General features: G+C 42.0%; 1 protein-coding gene across 7 annotated transcripts in view; it reads left to right on the forward strand.

Annotated features, from left to right (window-relative positions):
* Positions 1-14,831, forward strand: part of PIGG (phosphatidylinositol glycan anchor biosynthesis class G) — a 292,922-nt gene that overhangs the window by 85,170 nt on the left and 192,921 nt on the right. The gene's annotated exons all lie outside the window — the stretch shown is intronic.

The raw sequence follows: 14,831 nt of genomic DNA on the forward strand, positions 1-14,831 counted from the left end.
ATTGGTCCTGTAAACTTTCCCAGTTTACAGACCATTTTATGGACTTCCTTATATGCCACTTATCCCTGAGGACCATTTTCTTTGTGGCAATTGCTTTAGGTAAGCAAGCAAATGCTGCACTGTCCATGTACTGTTCTCCACAAGGATTCATAGATTTATAGATTCATAGATTGTAAGGCTGAAAGGGACCTTGGAAGATCATTGGGTCCAGTTCCCTGTGCCAGGCAGGAAAGACAGGGGGGGTCAGGTGACCCCAGGAAAATGACTATCCAGGCTCCTCTTGAAGATTTCCAGGGTAAACTGTTGCACTACCTCTGGAGGGAGCTTATTCCACAGTCTGGACACCCTAACCGTGAAAAAGTTTTTCCTAATGTTGAGCCTGAAACAGTCTTCCAGGAATTTGTGGCCATTACTTCTGGTTCTCCCCAGGGGCGTCCTGGTGAACAGTTGTTCACCGAGCCCCGATGTACTCCCCTGATGAAGCGGTAAACTGCTACCAAGCCCCTGCTCAGCCTTCTCTTTTTCAGGCTGAGGATAAAGTTATGTTATGGCTTTTTCATAAAACTCAGCTAAAAATTGTATCCCATTCATTTGAACTAGATTATAATTTCAGTTGGCTTTCCCCTTGAACATAATTTTTCATGAGCAAGAGTTAATTTAGTCACAGGATATAAAAAGACCCTCATCTACTATCTTTTTAAACAGGATAGAAGTGTTTAGGAAATTCACCATGATTTTGCAATTTATGTGGACAAAATATATTTTAAAAAGTCTGTCTGGAAAAAGTCTGTGCGATTGTTCAAGTGATTTAAAAGTTTTGTTCAGAGACTGCACGACTTAGCAGAGAAACCAGTGCCTGAGGACATGAAGGAACATTCAGTGTGTTCCTAAAGCCTATATCTGTACTTATCTACTTTCAGCTTGAAAGTAACTTTGTTTTTCAAGTTATGAAATCACCTCACCCATGGGCATGGATCACAGTTTGTTCAGCTTTTGGGTTGTGGAAACATCATTTTGATGTTTTGTTTAGGATTTAACTGAAGAAGTTTTCTTGAAAAAATTATAAGAGATAATTGTAAAGAAATTAATAATGCTGTTGTAAGGTTAAGATACTATATTAGGAAGGCCAGAAAATGGAGTTAAACTTTGTGTGATACTTCTTCCTACTTGCACACGTGCATTTTGATGAATCTTTCTTGTAAAATTATAAAAATCATCAATGAAAACTTCATAATTTTACAAGAAAGAATCAAAATCCACTACCTGGAAACCTGAAAGCTGATTCCTTGCTCCTGCCTGTTATTCAAGCTAAATTTGTATTCTCACAGAGCTCAGGGACACCTCAAAACAAAAGAGATTCCTTGCCCTTGAGAGCATTCCATCTCCCCACTCTCCAATGAAATATGAAACATCATAACCAGGAGGAAACATAATTCTGCATCCTGCTTGTCACCAGATAATTTTGAGGTAAAAAGATTGTTCTAACTTTTATCTGAGCCAAATTTGCACAAAATGAACTATTTTAACCAGGATATTTTACAACACCTTCAGCTCTTCTATGAAATACAAATTTTCATTTCCACTTAGAAATTTTATTATTCTTGCATTCTCCTATGCCTGAATAAGGCTGTGCGCACCCAAAAGCTGCAAATAAAGACTTTTTTTTGCAAATATTGACTTGGTCTAATAAAAGATATCACCTCTGCTACGAGTTCTGTTTCCTTTTGCCTGTAGACCAACGTGGCTACAACCTGCACATCTAATGTGTTAAGGCTTTTTCTGATGGCTGACTATAAAAGCTGATAACTAAGTGCACAAATTTTCTGGAGATCACGATGCTGGAGGCAGTATTAGCATCTGCTTCCTGGATGTTATTTATAGCTTCTGGTTACTACATTTTTCCAACATCTCCCCTTCCTTTGATGACACTTAGGGCACTGAGAGATGTGAAAAAACCCGTCAAACAGCGCTTTAACAGAAGAGGAAGTTTGATCCTGTTCCCCAGCATCTGTATAGATTGGGCACTTCAGCAGGGCTTTTTCAGCTGATTCAATCAGCTATTAGATAAAAGCATGGAAAAGCCCTGCTGAAGCACCTAATCTATACAGACATTGGACAAGCTGGGTCAAACTAACATGATGCCTCTTCTGGGCATGTGCTATGCTTGGTGCAGGGGCATGCCGAGCTGAACGTAAAATCAAGGCATTTTAAATCATTGATTCAGATTCAGATATTTGGCCACCAGATCAGGCCGAATCTCTGCTGAATCAAATCAGGGACTGAAGCTTCACACAGCCTTAATGATTTCCACCAATTCAGGGGAGTGACATTGTTCAAAACATCATCAGTAAACATGTACTGTTTCAATGGTCCCCCTCCAGCCCTGACATTTATTATGACTGGCATAACTGAGGAGTGATTTTGAGATGCCCATGCCATAGCATTGTCTTCTTCAGAAGTTAGGGATCTACCTTTATATTTGGGTTTGAGAATGTTCGCAAGAAAATGAGGTGGAGTTAGTGCTTGATCCATTCACTTCTTAATTGCCTTCAGTTTACCTTTCTGGTTAAGTATTTCTTTCTTCAGTGTCTCTTGAAGTGCCTTCCAAATTTTGACAGCATCAGTGATGCAGCAACAATCGCCCTGAAGTTTGTTTAAGGCTATGGATATAGGCTTCAGTATACTGAGCATATCCTCTACATTCCTCTTTAATCCAATGTTAGATGTACTTTGGATGAGATACTTCCATCTATTTTATTACCGTTTTCTTCACAAATTTTTATGAGAATAGGCCAGTTCTTAATAAATTGTTTAAAACAATCAACCACAATTCCATCGAACATCTTGAGGGAGAATTAGTTTGGATTTTTCTGCTCTCTTCAGTGAAGCTGAAGCAAAAATGGTTGTTATGGAAGTATTTTGCAACTTCAACAACATTTTATTTTATTCCCGGAGAAGTACTTAAGTCTTTGGCTAAAAGATGCATTAAATGGGCACCGCAGCTATATGTTATTAAGAAGCATCCTTACGTTCCTTCTTCTAAGCATCTTCTCATCTTTGCCATGTTTGCAGCATTGTCTGTGACAAAACTGCTCATGTGAAGTGTTGAATTTTTGTTCACAGTTTATTACAGCTCTCACTGCCATTTCTTTTAAATATTCTGCTGTGTGGGCATTTCCCGATGTATCTATTGTTTCTGAAAGATATGCAACCCCATCTTCTGTTGTCACACAGGCACATATTACTGGATCATTGTGTACATTGCTCCACCCATCAAGGCTTAAACTGGCAAATTTCCCCTCAGTATTTCTTGCACACTGTTCAAGTTCCTTCTCATACACTGTATCTAGCAACCTTCCACCAGTGTCTGCTCTACCAGGTGGAGTGTAGCTTGGTCGTAAGGACTCAACCATGTCAACGAAGTGTATATTGTTAACAATGTGAAAAGGAGAATTTGTGGCATAAATGAACAAAGCAATCTTTTCATCTATGGCGTCGTGTTGGTATTTGCTGGTTCTTACTACAAACCCACCCATGGTGGTTGTTTTACTGGATGATTGAAATCTTTTGCTTGCTACTGATACTTTGCTGTCTGAAATATGTTTAGTTGCAGCTGCTGCTAAAAGTACCAAAGGGTGACTGTGAAGTTGCTGCAGATAGACAGTCAAAGTCTCTTATACTTAAATGGGTTCCTGAAACAAAAATGATTTTTGAATAGTCGTTCTTCTCAGTTCTTTTCATTCTATTATTCAGTTAATCATTTACATTTTTTTCAGCAAGGGTGCAGATCCAATTCCAAATTACCAAAAAAGCTAAGACTGACTGCACTTAGAGTGCACTTAATTTTGGAGTAAGCCCCAGTAAACTCACTGACACTTCTGTTTTTTGAGAAACAAGTATAGGGTTCCCTTGGGAAAGCTGAGTTATGCTAAAGTAAAATAGGAAATAGGTTTATGGCATCACCATTATGGTCTGGGACAATGATGTTTCAAAATAAGGGGCATGTGTTATGTAATATAATATAAGAAAATGACACTGTGGCAGTTGACATCTCTAGATTTCTCTTACTGCAGCTTTCTGTACCATAAACTTGGGTGATAGATTCTAAACCTAGTTAACTAATTAAACAAGCCATAAGGATGAGCTAAGCAAAACTTTTTTTTCTAGCAACATCCAACATAGCAAACAGCTTGGGAATTTACTTGTTAAATCACACTGTGGCAGGCACAAGGCTACAAGAAAAAACTTACTTGGAGTGGGTGAAGAGTGGAGCTGGTGAGACGCCGCTCTGAGCTGGGAACATGCTGGAAGTGAAGCTGTGACAGAAAAAATGCCGCATCATGGGGAAAGAGAAAGAAAAAAGAACAACAGATTCTGGAGGAGCTGGGACCAGCTCCTGCGCTGGCATGGGTGCACTTTATGGTAGCATGCTGGCGCTGGTTCATTGGCTGGCCCTTTGAAGCTGGGATAAAAAGCCTGGTGGTGAGGAGACCAGAAGGACCAGAAGTGAGTTTTCCAGTGGGCTTAGAGTGGCCCAGAGTGGAGCAGAGCCCTGTTGGTGGCTGCCCCAGGAAGGGGCCTCTGAAAATAAGCTGAGCCCAGGAGGGCTGAAGGACCTACCTGAAAGGACGCTGTGGATTCCAGACACCTCCAGGACTGAACTGAGCAGGAACCTAAGAAGAAAAGGAGAGCCAGATGTCTGTACTTGCCACAGTTCAAACAAGAAGGAGAGAGAGGGATGACATGGAGCCAGGTAACCTGGGGTGGGGAAGGAATTTAGGCTGGACCCAATACAGCCTGAATAACCCGGACGAGATAACATGTGAAGCTGAACAGTGTAACTCAGAAACCCAGGCTAGCTGAAACTATGCTGGACCAGACCTTGAAAACCAGGAAAATAACAATGTTGGTTGGCATTAGGTGGGGTGTAGGGGAGGCAGAGCCCCAAATGGGAAGATGGACGGGAACATTGAAGGAAGGTACCAGAAGAGGCAGGATATACCATCTTCCTCCCAATTAAATACATTTATTCCAGCAAGACGTAGCAGGTGAGAACCCCTGAGGACCCTCTGGAATCTAACATAGTAACAAGCTGTCCTCTCCCCAAGTGATGGCAAAGCCAGAAAAATCTATATGACTAAAGCACACTGGTGAGTGGCACGGGAGATTACACACGCTTATACTAAAAGGCATAGAGAGAGTCTTGAAAAATGATGCATGGCAAAGTAAATTATTTAATGTACTAACCAGTTGATCCACATTTTTCTTCAGACATATCCACATCATTTTCTGCCAATAAGCAGTTTTCATTATGTTTCATTCTTGCAGCTAGGTCCTGCATCTCCTTTTTGCACTGCTTACACTTAATACATTTTCCTTTTTTTACCCAGGGAAGAAATTTTTTCAAAATATTCCCAGATAAGGTCTCTCTTACTCCCAGAAGCCATGATAGTTTTTCTGTAGCAAAAGTGTGGGGGAATATAGGAAGCTGTATGTGTACTATTGTGTCCCGGGGGTACAAGCATGGGGGAGCAAGGAGCCCTCCCTGCCAGGGAACCCAGGACAAGAGGAACCCAACCCCAAAAGAAAAACCCAGTAAAAGAAGAGAACTTACTCCTTTTAGGACACTGATGATCGGAGAGAACAAAAGAAAAACCCACGCGGTTCATTAGCCGTGCTTATCTGCAGCTGGAGCCGGGTGATGTCAGCAGGAGACGCTGCCCGGTGGATTCAAAACCTGGCTCCGAGAGGGAGCGAGCAGGGATGCCGGGAGCAGGAGAAGCTGCAGGGATCCCCCACGCCGGGTGCACTCAGCACCGACAGAAGCAAGAAGATCTGATGCGGAAGCTGGCGTCAGCACCAGCACAGTCAGAAGGAACATCCCACGCTGGTGGTGGACAGCACAGGAATGCGGGACCTGAGGCAGCTCAGCGAAGAGCCGAGGAAGACCCCGGCTGGAGCAAGGACGCGGATCCTAGTCAAGGAGATGTGCTAGGTTAAGGCTAGAGTTTGGTGGAGGAAAGAGGGCTGCACAGCCCGATACCCTTCTCCTTTTTCTTTTCAGTCTTTTCTTTATTTAACTGTAGTTATAGTTGGTTAGGGTAGTTCCTTTCCTTTTCTCGGTCCATTGGTTTTCTTTTCTCCCTCTTTTACTTTGATGCAGGCTCTCGTTGACTACTTTGATGTAAATAGGTCCTAAGGTGACAGTAAGGGAATTCTGGAGGAGAAAAAGGGCAGTGGTATCATACAGCTCCAGATGGAACCACCAGGCTACTAAGACCCATGTCTGCAGGCAGAACATCCAGAAGCCCCTGGGTCAAGACGAAATGAAGGTCGGACTAATGAAAGCATAGGTAGCATGAAGATCCAGAATTGACATCACCGGAGGGCAAGCTGCACTAAGATCTTGAGGCTCATCTCGAGGGCTGGCGTATGGATGGGGTTTAGGGGAGATGGAGCCCCATGTACATCCTCTGGGAGGCGCGACAACTCCAGAATTCCCCTCAATGGGAGTCCTCACCACTGAAGATCCACCCAAAGTCATGGCAGATGAGTTTTGGGGTTTTCCCCGAAGTGACCGAGGGTCTCTTCTGGGATTGTACGAGGTCCCATCACGTCCAAAACCAGGCACACATGCTAAAGCTGCACGGGAGCGGATAATTGAACTGAGATGGGCATCTACTGAATAATGTCTTCCTTTTTTCTTTCCAGTCCACTCCACTGTTTCTTTCTACTCTGCCTCCGTTCTTTCCTATATTGTCTCTCTGTCTTTAAGACAGTGTCTTAACTAACTCCTGTGCCTTGCTTGGCCCAGCTCTACCACCACATAAGCACAGAACAACAACAATTCTATCCAGCTTGTGTTTTTGCACATATGACTTTAGTTTGCTGAGAAACTGAAAGCCCAGACCTTTCAAGAAGCAACAGCTGGTAGTTAGGCTGGACAGATAGACTAGAACCATTTTCATGAGTTGAAAAACTAAAATGAATGCCAATGTTTGATTGGTAGGTAACTGCATGTTTGTGATGATATTTAATTGTAGCTGTTATTTTTTAAACGAGAGAGAAATTAAATATTTTATTGATGATTTAAAAAAAAATAAACAATTATTTTTTTAATCTAAAAAAATCAGATATTTTTATCCACCCTGTTTATGAATCCTAACAGGTTTCATAATACTAACTTCTATTTGTGCAAAACCTGAGCCCAAGGTACTTGAGATATTAGTGGGGCTGTCCGTAGCTACCTTTTGACATTTCCCTTAGAAAATAGGTCAAATATTTTATAAAGTGGGAGTCAACAGTAAGGCTTTCAGACCCTTCCTTAGACATCTGAACAAATGATACAGTTTTTCAAGTGTTCATCATGGAGGAGTTCTAGAGTCCTACTTCCATGAATAAAATGAAATACAACTTCGTTATGCTGAATTTTTGTGCTCTATATATTTTCCCAACTTATTTGTGAAAGTATCATACTGTAGTTTACACTAAGAGACCTCTTCTTTCATTTGTTACCCAAAATGATGTTGGGTAGTAACTGCCAGGCTTTGAAAAATTATTTCAGTGTTCCAGGAAAATCTTGTCAGGAACAAATGGGATCAGTGTTTTCTGTTTCAGGGTAGGTTATCACAGTTGGAAATCAGGATTAGAGATATAGTGTGCTTAAGGGTTAGAATCCATGATGACTTCAGGAACATCACCGCTAACTTTCTTACCATCGCTGTCCCAAAAAAACTCGCAGATCCTATTGTACGTGACCCATGACCTTAATCCTCTCTCAGGGCTGAACTCAGGTGTTGGCCTCTCTCACATCTAGGACTTTGGAACACCAGCATGCACCCTACTCTGTGTGCCTCCATGTACTTCTGCCCCCTCACTGGGGCCATTGGGGTCTTTCACCCCATGGGGCTCAGGTGCCTCTCACTAGGTGTGCCTGATCCTATGCCATCGGGGTCTTTCACTCTATGGGCTCAGGTGTCTCTCTCTAGTTGTGCCTGTCCCTTGTTTGGGGTAACCCACCAGGCTGTGGGCGCTGGGATTTTAAGGTGCCCCTACCTGCCTTTCACTGGGGAGGCAACTGGCTTGGCATGTCTGGGGAGCTACCCTGTCATGGGTAGCCCCTCCAGGCCATCTTTCCCCAGCAGGGTACAGTTTCAAGTCATACTCAGGACCAGGAGCCTCCTATCATCCCCATGGCTCCTGCCCTTACCTCCAAGATGTTCCTGAGCAGTAGCTCAGCTGGGTGGTGTCCTTCCAGCTGCCAGCAGCAGACTGCTGCCCCAGCTCTGAGGGCCTGGGTTAAAACGGAGGCCGCTTTTCCCTCTCCTCCAATCCCAGGGCCCTCCTGGGGTCATGTGACTACCTGGTCAAGGCTAACCCACACCTGCAGGCAGTTCTGAAACCTTAAAGTGGCAGGCACCAAAGGTACTCTGCCACAGTCCCAATGTTTCACCTTAGAGCAGTGGTCAGCTACCTATGGTCTGCCATCCAGATTGGGCATATGGAACCTTTTGATTTGCTCTGCAGATGTGGGACTTTGGGGGCATTCAGTGGCAGAGATCTTTATCTGCAGGAGCATTTCCCGTGTCACTTCAGAGATGAGCAGTGATAGTGGAGTCCTAACACCTGTCTATCTTCCCACCTCTGACCCTGGGTGGCTCATTTTGGACCACAGCTGGAAAACAGGTTTGGCCTGTCCTATCCTGTGGAACCTGTAGCTGCAGGGGGTCCTGCAGCCAAGGGGCCCCGCAGAGATGGGTGGAGAGGCTGCGGCCCCTCATGTTTGGTGGTGGCTGCTGCATTTGTGGCGTAGCCCACCAACCTGCCCAGCGGGTTGGATATTTGTTTAACTGTTCTGGCTGGAAATTCTGGCCACCACTCCTCCCCCTGCGTCCAGTGTGCTGTGACATTCATTTACTGGCTTAAGTGTACCATGGGACGGTAAAGGGGGCCCCACACAAGCTGATTTGCCCCGGGTTCCACACCCTGCTATGGTCATCTCTTCCAATGGATCAGGGGCCCCAAAACTATATTTTGCAGGGAGCCCCAAAAAATTGTGGGCCAGCCCCACTGGAAAAGGTTGCCTATCCCTGCTTTAGTGAAAAATGACTTTTCTGGACTAGGAGCCCTACAGAAACCACATAGATTTGTTGACTCATCTTCCCTGCTCCCCAACTCCTCAACTTTATATTGATAAAAAAATGTTAGTTTCAGTTGCAGCAGCCCATGCATCCCTATTCCCTATACCTGCTAACCCAAGGATGGCAAGAGAATTGTGCATGTATAATTGAGGCCGTTATTTGGCTTGCAGTCATTTTATTACTTTATTTATAGTGATGCACAAATTAATTACCCAATTTGGGTAGCAAATTCTAGGTTAGCTTTGGAAACCTGTTAAGAAAGGCACATTTGTGAATCAGATATTCTGTACTGAATTTTTTGCACACTGTGCTACTCTTTCCAAGGTGTTGACTGTCAGGAGTGTCTACTAAATTAATGAGCAATGAACATAGCCTGAAACTTGTATGATAGAACCCTGAATATAGAACCAGCAATGTTTTCATAAAGTCTGTTCCAGAGCAGAACCTTAATTTTATTCAAGGCCCTGCTACACAGTCAAATTAAAGCTGGATAGAAACTAGATATCTGTTACACATTTTCAAGCACTAACTTTATAGCTGGTTGGCTCCTTTTATAGCTGGATAGTCAGTTTTATCAAGTGATAATTACTTTGCATGTGTGGCTGATATTAATTTATTGTGCAGTTAACCAGTTAATTGTGTGGTTATTACTTTGCACTTGTGGCTGATTTTGCTTTGCATGTGTGGCCAGTCTAAATTTACTACTTGTGTCCATGTAATTGCATAATGTATGTAATGTGTAGCAGGAGCTTCAGCTTTATAAGTATCAAAATCTGCATGCAGCACTGTAAAGCCATATACAAACCTTTTAAAGTTGGTATTTAGTAACAAGGCACAGTTGCTATTTTGTATGCTTCTTGGGGGAAGGAAGGAGGTTGACTACTAAATGCTTCTTCCTCTCAGGAATAAAAGGATCTGGGAAATAGGACAGGGAACAGTTTGTAGGTTCAAGAGGAAGACAGGGTTTCTATTGTGGGGGTGGGGAAGATGTCCCATAAGGAAGCAAATCCCAGTTTTCATTTATCTACAGAAGTCTGTGTGGATTACAGTGTTTGGTGGATCAAACAGCAGAAGGCAGTGGAATTACTACTTTTGCTCTTCTCCGTCCTTCTGTTTTCTTACCTCTCACTAGCTTGCCAAAAACCATGCTTGCCAAAAATAAAAATAGAAAAGGCAGAGAGGGAGGGAGGAATCCAGTTTTTCACTACATTTAGCTGTGCCCTTCCTTCTGTCCATTTTGCTCTGGAAGGCTTACAGTTTTAAAGTCAGGGTTTCTTTTAGCTGAGTTAGTATATTTCCCAGTCCATTGGAAGCTCCCATCCTGATTGAGATCTTTAAGTCCTCCCATAATGATTACCAAGACATTCAGCAGAAGCTTCAGCAAAACAACTGGCATCAGTATTAGTCCTGATGAATCTGTTCAGGTCACTGGTAGCCCAGGAGACTTGCTGATGTGCTGAGGGACTGTATCATTATTAGTGCTAGTATACTGAAGTGACTGGCTCTGAACTAGAAGTACCTTATTGAAATGAGATGCTGAATCATCTTGGCATGGGTGTATAAGTAGTTCTGACCTTCTCTTAAACTCTGTTAGCTAGGCAGGTGGGCTTGGAGCATAGACTTTTAACATTAGAAAATTCTGTCAGCTTGATCTTTTTCATAAAGTTGTTTAATTTCCCTGATGAATAAATAACACATTGTTTTCTTTAGTGTACAAATCTTAGCTATTTTGCCAAGTACACTTGTGCTGACAACCATGTCACAAAAATCCATACAGAGACGTTTTAAATTCTGCCAAAGAGGACAAATTAATTTGTCTTGAAACTGAGGAGGAAGTAATCTGAGGAGCTGAAATTCCTTTAGTTTGTTTGGGCAAGAAGTGGTTAATGGTAGTTCCTCACTTACAGAATTTAAAGAGCACCAGTCAGAAGGCAGCAAGGTTGCTGCAGCTTAAATGTCTCTTAGTCTCATGACTTACTCATTCATCTCTATCTCCATGCTTTTTCACACTGTTTGGCCCTCTGCTGAGACCATAACCAATATAGTGCTGCTGTGAGGATAACCTACTTTGCTAAGTGGACAGAGAAAGTATTAGCAAATAACCCACCCAACAGGCTACAGTTGATTTTATCATTTCCTTAGGCTATTTTTCACCTGTGGATTCTCATTCAGCTGAAACAGCTGAATTTTTAGCTCTGTATCTCATTACAATAGGCTGTAATTATGATTTGTAAATGCAGGCTTTGGCATAACATGCTCTTTCACTTCCAACTGTGTACAGAATATCCATGCTGTTAGTATGGGTAAATACTATCTAGATTGTTTTTAATTAGTTTAAAATCCAGTCATAGGATTGGAAGGGACCTCAAGGGTCATTTAATCTAGCCTCCTGTACCAGTGCAGGATGTGCTGTTCCTAAGCCATCCCAGGCAAATGTTAATCCAGTGTCTTATTGAAAACCTCCATTGAAGGAGATTCAAAACTTTTGTCGGCAGCTTGGTCCACTATCTTGCTGTTCTGACTGTTTTTTGCATGTTCTACCCTCGTGTTCTCCCTCTTCATGGCAGCCTTTCAAATACTTGAATACTTCTTAATCTTCTTTTCTCCAAACTAAATATGCCTAGTTCTTGCAACCTTTCCTCATACAGTTTGCATTCCAACTCCTTTATCATCTTTGTCACTCACTTCATGATTGTCTCCATTTTCTCTGCCTCCTGCTTAAATTGCAGAGGCCAGAACTGCACACGCAACTCTGGCTGACTTCCATCTAGCACCATGCAGAGTGGTACTCTTGCCTCTATAGCATATGTACAATTTTTCTGTCAATGTAACTCAAATAACTTTTGCTTTGTTTATGCCTACATTATGCTGTTGTTTCATGTTGAGTGCATGATCCATAATAATCCCAAAATTATTCCCAGCAGTACTACTAACTGACTAGTTATCTACCATTCTGTATTTGTGCATTTCATTTTTCCTTCCCAGATATAGAACCTTACATTTGTTTTTTGAATTTAACTGTGTTTTCTGTAGTTCTCTAATCTAACAAGACCCTTTTGAATTCTATCCTCCATTGTTTGCAAGCCCTCCCAGTTTTGTGTCATCTGCAAATTTGATCAGGAATTCTTCTGTTCTTCCTTCCAAGTCATTAATCACAATGTTAAGCAGTACTAGACTCAGAACAGTCCCTAATGGAACTTCACCTTAAACCTCCTGCCGTTTTGACATTGATCTGTTTATAGTTATTCTTTGCTTGCAGTTTATTCAGCCACTTAGATACCTACTGTATAGTAATTCTCTCTAACCCACTTCTCTCTAATTTCTCCAGTTTACTTATAGAGTGCCCTGTGGGACTGTATGAAAAGCCTTACTAATGCCCACATATACTTTTTCCACTGTATTCCCTTTGTCCACCAAACAAAGAACCCTGCCAAAGAAGGAAATCAATTTGATTTAGCATAATTTGTTCTGAAGAAATCCATATTGGCTGTTAGTAATCAACCCTTCCTCCTCTAGGTGTTTATAAATTGATTGCTTTTTATGATTTGCTCCAGTAATTTATCAGGTATTGAGGTCAGCCCAACTGGTCTGTAATTCTGCACTCCACCCTTCCCCCCTTCTTAAAAAAATGATGGACACTATATTAGCTCTTCTCCAGTCGTTTAGGACCTTGGGTGTCACTCACCACTATGTAAATACTATTGCCAATGGCTCTTTGATTTCTTTGGCCAGTTCCTTCAGCACCCCGAGATAAATTTCATCAGTTTCTGTTGACCTCTACTTTATGGTTTGTTACCTGTCTTATTTTGGATGATAAAGCCTAAATAATGGGAAGCCTTACAGGTTGAGTAAGGTTTCAAAGTTTCATCCAAAAGTATGGCGATAGTCAAGCATTATGGGAGTAATAAACCTGATGTATACAGCAAATTCATCTGGGCTTCTACTCAGAAGTCAGGAATTGATTATATATGTACAATAAATATTTACCAAGAGATACTCCAGAGCAGTGTCTGATTTATCAAAGTTACTTTCTTTTTAGGTATAGAGAAAAATTGATGGCACCGCAGCCCCTGCCCCACTTTCCCCCTTCACTATGGGGGCCTCAATCTGCCTTCCCGCCCCTTCTCCTCCACAGACCTACCTGCTGGGCACTGCTTTACATGCTGCCAGGCAGCATTCCTGGCTGCGTGCATGCTGCGACTGCTCGTGTGCATCTGTGTGCGTTTGTGCATATCTGTGTCTGTGTGTCTGTCTGTGCACATACGTGTCCCCCTACACCGAGTTCCTGCTGCAGGAGCCCAAAGTCCACACCTGGGCTGCCCTGCCATCCTCTGTATTGCTACCACTGCCCTGCTGGACGGCCCAGAGGCAGTGGTGATGGCAGCAGAGTGGAGCCTGGGCACGGGCTCAAAAATCAAGTGAGCAATTAATGCATTAAAAATATTAATGCAAGAATCAGTTAACACATTAATTGTGCATGTTAACTGGGATTGACAGCCCTACTTGCCTCTGTTCCCCTGCTTCCATAGCTGTCACCTGTTACGTAGGGAGTTAAATCCACTTTGGTTTTCAGATTTCTTAAAATATAGATGTTTTTACTTTCCTTATTTGCCTGATATATAAAGGTGAGAGTGAGCCCTCCCTCCCACCTATGGCTTGGAAACCCTGCTACACTTTGGAAACCATTGGGGAGAGATGTGGGGAGGCGGGGGGGGGGCGGGGAGACAGTTCACCATGTATAGATTTTCAATATTCATGACCACTTTAAAGCTAGTTTAGAAGATCAAATGTAGTCAAATGAATCAAGTAGAATATGGCTTTAGAGAACTTTTTATTTTTAACCAGAAATAATTTTAGCTTTTAAATACTTAATGTAGAGGTGTTTAAAATAGCAAGAGATTTTGTTCAGAATCTGTTGTCTTGTTAGTGACTTTTTTCCCACAATTGGGGAAAAGGAAATTAAAATTGAAAAACTTAAAGGATGTTTTAGGCAATTGTCTCCTAATATGTTTATTGGCATGCTTCATAGGTACGTCACAGCAGTAGCACTGTGGGTATTGATAATGGAGCTATTCCAAGTAGCTGCAGTGAGTAGAAAATTAAAGTAATGGAGACATCGCAGCAAGGATATTGTTGCTGTAGCTATATTGGACATGTGAAATACATACTTTAAACATCCCTTACTTACAAGTCATTTTGTCATGAAATAAATAAACACCTCAGTTTGTGCAAGCCAGTAGCAAGACATGTTTGCAGTAGCTGCTGTTCATTTCTGAGAGAAGGATTTTCTCACTTTTTCAACTTGAGAATGGATAGAGATTTAAGAAACTTGCTCATTACTCATATTTCCACTGAGATTTTTTTTTTCTGGATCTCTGCAAGACTTCTATTTTTAGTTCTATTGATGTGCAACAAGAAAGAGCTGTTTCAAATCTTCTGTCATAAGACTGTAGAGATCCTGAATCTGAAATGTGTTATGTTGATTATGCAGAGAGAAGTTCCTTACCTTGAAGCAACATGACTTTAAATAGTATAATTAAATGTGTTGTGATGCGAGCTCTGTGGGTTATACTAAAATTAACCATATTTAAAAGTGAAAGTGCAGAAGATGCCATTATGATAAAAATTACACAACTTGTCTTGCTTAGGTTTGTTTTCACTGAGTGGGTTACTGTGGCAACTGTTGATCCT

Source organism: Alligator mississippiensis, chromosome 3, assembly GCF_030867095.1.
Source record: "Alligator mississippiensis isolate rAllMis1 chromosome 3, rAllMis1, whole genome shotgun sequence".
In the NCBI taxonomy this organism is placed as follows: domain Eukaryota; kingdom Metazoa; phylum Chordata; order Crocodylia; family Alligatoridae; genus Alligator; species Alligator mississippiensis.